Raw genomic sequence first — 6000 nt, 5'->3', positions numbered from 1 at the left:
ACAACGTAGGAATGGTAAGAGAAAGGAACTCAGATTCAATCGGGACATTTTAAATCAAAGTACATGTAATGCAGCGAGGAGGAACGGAAAGGGTCCAGCTGTTGTTATAGAAGGTAGAATTAAATGGATCTGCAGACTCTCTCTCTCTCTCTCTTGTATGAAGTGTTGTATTTTTTTAAGGAAGGAGGGAGATTATAGACACATCAGCGCATATCAAGGAAAGTATCATGATTCTTCCCATGGGAAACAGATTGTTTCCCATGGGAAACAAAACATGATAAGGAGTGACTTTGAATGTTGGTCACTAGAGGGAACCAGAAGAAAGTTACAATTAAAGAAGAATCCCCAGGTTTGAGATGCTCGTACAGGTGTTTTATGGAGATTTGTGAACTCTGAACTCAGAAATTCATTTTAAGAACGTTTAGCTTATAGGTATTGCTAGACTGCATGCGTAATGAAGAATCTTAATCAGCAGCAAAATCTTTTGAGGTGCAATTCAAGGAAGATACCTCTCTTCTTTTAAATTAGGAGTGGGCAATCTACAGTCTTACATCAGTTTAACAGAATAACAGTTGGAAGAGATCATGGGGGTCTTCTAGCTCAACCCCCTGCTCAAGCAGGAGACCCTATACCATTTCAGACAAATGGTTGTCCAGTATCTTTTTAAAAGACTCCAGTGGTGGAGCACCCACAATTATTGAAGGCAAGATGTTTCATTGGTTTATAGTTCTTACTGTCAGGAAATTTCTCCTTAGTTCTAGGTTGGTTCTCTCCTTGATTAGTCTCCATCCATTGCTTCTTGTCCTCCCTTCAGGTGCTTTGGAGAAAAAGTTGAATCCCTCTTCTTTGTGGCAGCCCCTGAAATATTGGAACATTGCTATCATGTCACCCGCCTAGTCCTTCTTTTCATCAAACTAGACGTACCCAATTCCTGCAAAATAGTTTCTGAATAAGAACAAGAAAATGAAAATAAGGAGACTCGGAAAGGAATAAATGCCATACCTGCTTCAACTGTGCTCCTTATTAATATTCTGTTAACATTTCTTAAAAGTCTATTTTAAATGTGAACCAACTTTGTATTTTACTTCCTATTCCAAGGTTAACAGAGAATGTATTTAGGACTTGGAAGTGAAGTTTTTAAAGTTTGAGTTCGCACCCAATTGCCAGCCTTCTGAAATGTTCTATATTTGAAAAGAATCTTATTCATAAATAGGACACTTCTTGATTTCTGCTCACGTGCCAGCTTCTTCACCAATTTGCTAGGATCTGCTTTTATTGGAGAGCTTTATGCTGATCCATCTTGCTTCTTTATCAGACAGGCTAAGAGAATGGATCTCAAGGTGCTTCTTAAGAAACTAAAGTTATTTCTTACCATTCACATATTATATTAAACAAGCCTCAATACTGTTGGTTTGGTTTTTATTTAGCTATGAGAATCAAACTATGGTTGTTCAATTGGAAGTAATAATTCGGTTGTTCAATTGGAGGTAATAATTCAGTTGTCTGGTCGTGAGAAATCAGATATACATAAATAGGAAAAACATGGAGATAAGTCATAGGAATTATCCATAAAAGGCAACAATACATCTATTGGGGGGGGAACCCTCTGAATTAATTTGTTGGTAAGACAGATATTTAATGTATGCACAATAGAAGTTGAATAAACACCAAATTAACACTGAATCTGTCAGAGCTAAAATAATAACAAATTACCATTTTCGGGATTCAGTCTTGCTTCCTAAAGCAAGTGTTATCCTTTGTTCAGCTCTAATTGAAAAAATATATTGTTTTAAACCTAATGAGACAGAACAGAGGCATTTATACAATATAACATACTACCATGTTGAGAAATTCATTACAAGTTTTATCAAAGTGCAACAACACCAGCAACATTTTTATGACTCAGAGGTATCTTTCCTTGGCAATTAGGTCAAGAAGCCTAATTAAAAATTAAATTATTGTTTAAATAACCATAAAAGGCTTTTAAAAACACTTCTCAGCTATTAAAACACAGTTAATAGCTGGCATATATATTTTTTCTGTCTTTGAAAACCTAGATGAAATCTCTAGTAAAATAATTAGATTTTAAATAACTTGGAATTAGTTTTTTCTGTTTGCTTCAAGATTTTCCAGTTGCTAACAAAGAGATAATGGCAGTTAACAAGTTTGGAAACAGATTTCAAAGTTAGGAGTTAGGGAGAGATGAGTCCTAGATCTTCTCAAGTGTGGTGTGGAGAATACCTCTGCATCAACATCATATTCGCTGTCCCTTCGCTTCTAGCATCATCATGAATTTAGCAAGAAGATCTACAAGGAAGGACAACTGGGATCATGGACAAAGCTAATTTATCATTTTTTAAAGCACAGACATGTGTGTAATCGCGTATTGAATATGCCAGTGGTGGCGAACCTATGGCACGGGTGCCAGAGGCGGCACTCAGAGCCCTCTCTGTGGGCACGCGCACCGTCGCCCCAGTCCTAGGCCTTCAGCTGGGTTTTATAAAACCTTTTCACTTTAGGCCTCCGCCATGTGCAAAAAAAAAAAAAAAAGTTCAATCAATCAGTCAATTTCAACTTCTCGCAGGGAAAAAAAAGATCTTGCAAAGTTGGAATTGATTGATTGAACTTTTTAGTCCCACCCAGTCTGCCGTTACCACCGCAGCCACATCCACCCAATTGGCCACACTCACTCAAAGGGCCATATCCAGCCAATGAGCCACACCCAGCAATGGGCCACACCCAGCAATGGGCCACACCCACCCAGCACCCGACGATGTATAAGTGGGTTTTGGGTTACAGTTTGGGCACTCGATCTCTAAAAGGTTTGCCATCACTGGAATATGCCACTTTAATCCCTCCAAGACAACATCGTCTTTATCACTGCTTTCTGCTCTGGGTGATGGACCAGTTAACTGGGTGCACTTTATTTCCTGCCACCTAAAAGGGTCATTATTTTGAGCTCGCATGAAATGATGGACAAGATGAACCTTCTCCCTCCCCCAATTTAATTTCAACTTTATTTCTCATATGTATTTTGAGATTCTTCTCCGTCCTGATCGTTCTTCTCTAGATGTTCTCTGGTATCTCAATCTCTTTCTTTAAATCCGGTACCAAAAACTGGACAAAAAAGGATAATAGAAAAGTTTTGAATAGCTGTGACACGTTGATTCATATTCAGTTTGTGATCCATTCGATTCTAGCTTTTTTTTTTCCTTTTTGGATTTTGTTTGCAGGTCAAGATTCCTAGATCTTATACGAGTATGTTACTTTTTGTACTTTGCAATAGATGTAAGCTTCTATTTTAGTTTTGATGAATTTCATCTTACCAAGAGAAGAGAATATTTGTAGCTCAGTGATGAATTTTGGGCTCTTTGATGCTCTCTGGGCTTGGTTTCTTGCAGATGTTTTATTATCTGACTAGGTCAGTGTTTCTCAACCTTGACAATTTTAAGGCATGTGGACTTCAACTCCCAGAATTCCACAGCCAGCAATGCTGGCTGTGAAATTCTGGGAGTTGAAGTCCACATGCCTTAAAATTGTCAAGGTTGAGAAACACTGGACTAGGTAACTATGACCTAGTAACACCTCTAGTGCACTGATGATGTCACCTAGTTGAGTAATCAGACATCTGCAAAAAATAACCAAGCTCAGAGAGCATCCTTACAATTTCATCAGTTTTTGACCAGTTTTCTGACCTGTAAATAGTTCTTTGTGCCTTCATTCTCTCTTCTATGCAATTAAGTTACTGTACCCTGACAAGGCAGACCTTGCAAAGGGGGAATAGTTTCTGAAAGCATCCAACAGATGGTAATTTGAATCTAAATTTCTCATATCTGGGTTTCATCATACTATGCATTTAACTGAGGGAATTTTGAAGGATTCCTCTTCTCCTCTCTCATTTTTTCCTATTAATTCTATTTAATTAACTTGAATCGCCCTCAATTTAACCACCAGATCCTGCACAATAAACTAGAAAAAAAAACTAATGGCAAAATACAATTTACTTGACTGTTAGACCCTTTCAAAGATTTCTTTGCAAGTTCAGATAAACATTCAGAGTCAGCTTATTAAAGTTATCACAGCCAAATGTTCAAATGATTAAAAGGCCACATTTTGAGTGTTAATATTTATGAGCCGCTAGTCAAGTGAGATTATAATTAACTCAAAATTAAAGGTGCAATAAAAATGTAATTACACTCCTCACCATCGATTAACATGCCAACTTAATATTTAGGCATTAAAGCAAACAAAGGCACCTGTGGCAGGTTAATAGGAAATCAATTAGCTGGAAGTGGGTTAATTCCCCTACCTGCCTAGTTTCATATTAGTTAAATCCAATTCCTGGAAGGTAACCCTTTTTGAACAAACAATTTTAATATAGTGACAGTATTGTCAATGGGCATTTGTTCATATGCAAATAGAAAAGCTCTCAGTGGGTTCTGTCCCTAAGCTAATTTCAATGTAGAATTCTTCTCTTGTTTTCTTCTTCCCATATGACATGGGAAGCTTAGTATATAGTTCCTTGGCCAATAATTATGCCAACAGATCCATAATGCAACGCCAAGCTTTGCAATTGCTAATAGTTTGAATTCCCTTTTTATGACCCTGTAATCCCAGCCTTCCAGCCCTATCTTCCATCTTCTAGTACTGTCTTTTCCTATTTCCCCCCCAATCTAGTGCACAGATGTCAAACTCACTGTGTCACGTGATGTGTCGTGACTTTTTTCTCATTGCCTGAGCTGGGGGGAGCCCAGCCTCCGTATGATGCAACCGGCCAGCAGGCCAGCACTTTGACACCCCTCATCTTGTGGATTTGCTTAGGAGGAGAGAATGACTGATCTAAAATCACCTAGCCAGTGTGGTGGGAGGACTAGAATCTGATCTCCCCACTCCTGATCCAACACCATTAGCAATAGATCACATTACCAATTATATCAATGTAACCCTGGTCAGTTTGGAACTCTTTGCCTGGCTCCATTTGTATAGGACAAGTGATGGTTGAGAGAAGAGTTGGATTCTCAAATGCAGGAGAGGAAATAGAAGAATGCTGTATAGGAACCAACTGTCAAAAGGCCTCCTTCATCCTCAGTGGCTGCAAAAAGCATCTCGAATACAGCTGACCTGACCAAGGATATTCGCAAATAGGTCTGTGCATGATAGTTGCTCCTTCTTCTTTTGAGAGGCTTTACATCATGGAGGCAACATAGTTTGCCTGTCTTGAGTTGCAATGATGATGCAGTTCACCTTATCAAGATGCTTCAATGCCTTTATTGGTTAGTTGCCAGGAGGAGATAGAAAGTGAAGTTTGGGAGGGTGGCTCCTTGGTGGAACAGCACCTAAGGAGGGCTTTGTGTGAAGCTGTGATTGATACAAAGCACTGGTTTGAAGTTTTGCACAGCCCTATTGCAACAGGGATAGTGATACCAAAATAATGGAGTTCTGCAGCTTTTTGACCATCTGGCGCAACTCACTTTGGCACTTACTACATCCTCCACAAACTCTTGCCTTCTGTGGCCTGGGGCATATTCTCCCATCTGAGAAATAGAGAGCAATGATGAATGGAGAATGGTAAAATCCATTGCTCGTAGCCAATCAAAGGTTCTCCTTGTTAAGGTTTGACAAGGACAAGCTGTCAGCAAACACAGGAAATGTAAAATCTCCATGGAAAGTGGAAGTATTGATTAGAACACTGTAAATCCACAAAGCTTTAATTGCTTTAGAGCCAGATGGCATTTGGTGGGTCTCCAGGTAGTTGCACTTAAGATTGCCAGTCACAATTGTGCTGAAAGTTCCATTTGTCGAGCGTTCTTCCACTTTGCAGGGGAAAATGGGGACCCAGAAGATTTTGAAGTAAGAAACATAGGAACTGAAAGAATGAACAATCACTGTGCCCTTTGATCTTTGCATTGGATTAATCAAAAGTCTCTTAGCCCTTCAATGTTCAGTTCCTTATCCAATTTCGAAGGAAAACTTTTCTTAGTATAGGAAAGAATGCAGAGA

This window comes from Crotalus tigris, unplaced genomic scaffold, assembly GCF_016545835.1.
Source record: "Crotalus tigris isolate CLP2741 ecotype Arizona unplaced genomic scaffold, ASM1654583v1 scf7180000024470.1849372, whole genome shotgun sequence".
NCBI classification, from domain to species: Eukaryota; Metazoa; Chordata; class Lepidosauria; order Squamata; family Viperidae; genus Crotalus; species Crotalus tigris.
The sequence above is the reverse complement of the archived record's forward strand: the minus strand, read 5'-3'. Positions refer to the sequence as shown.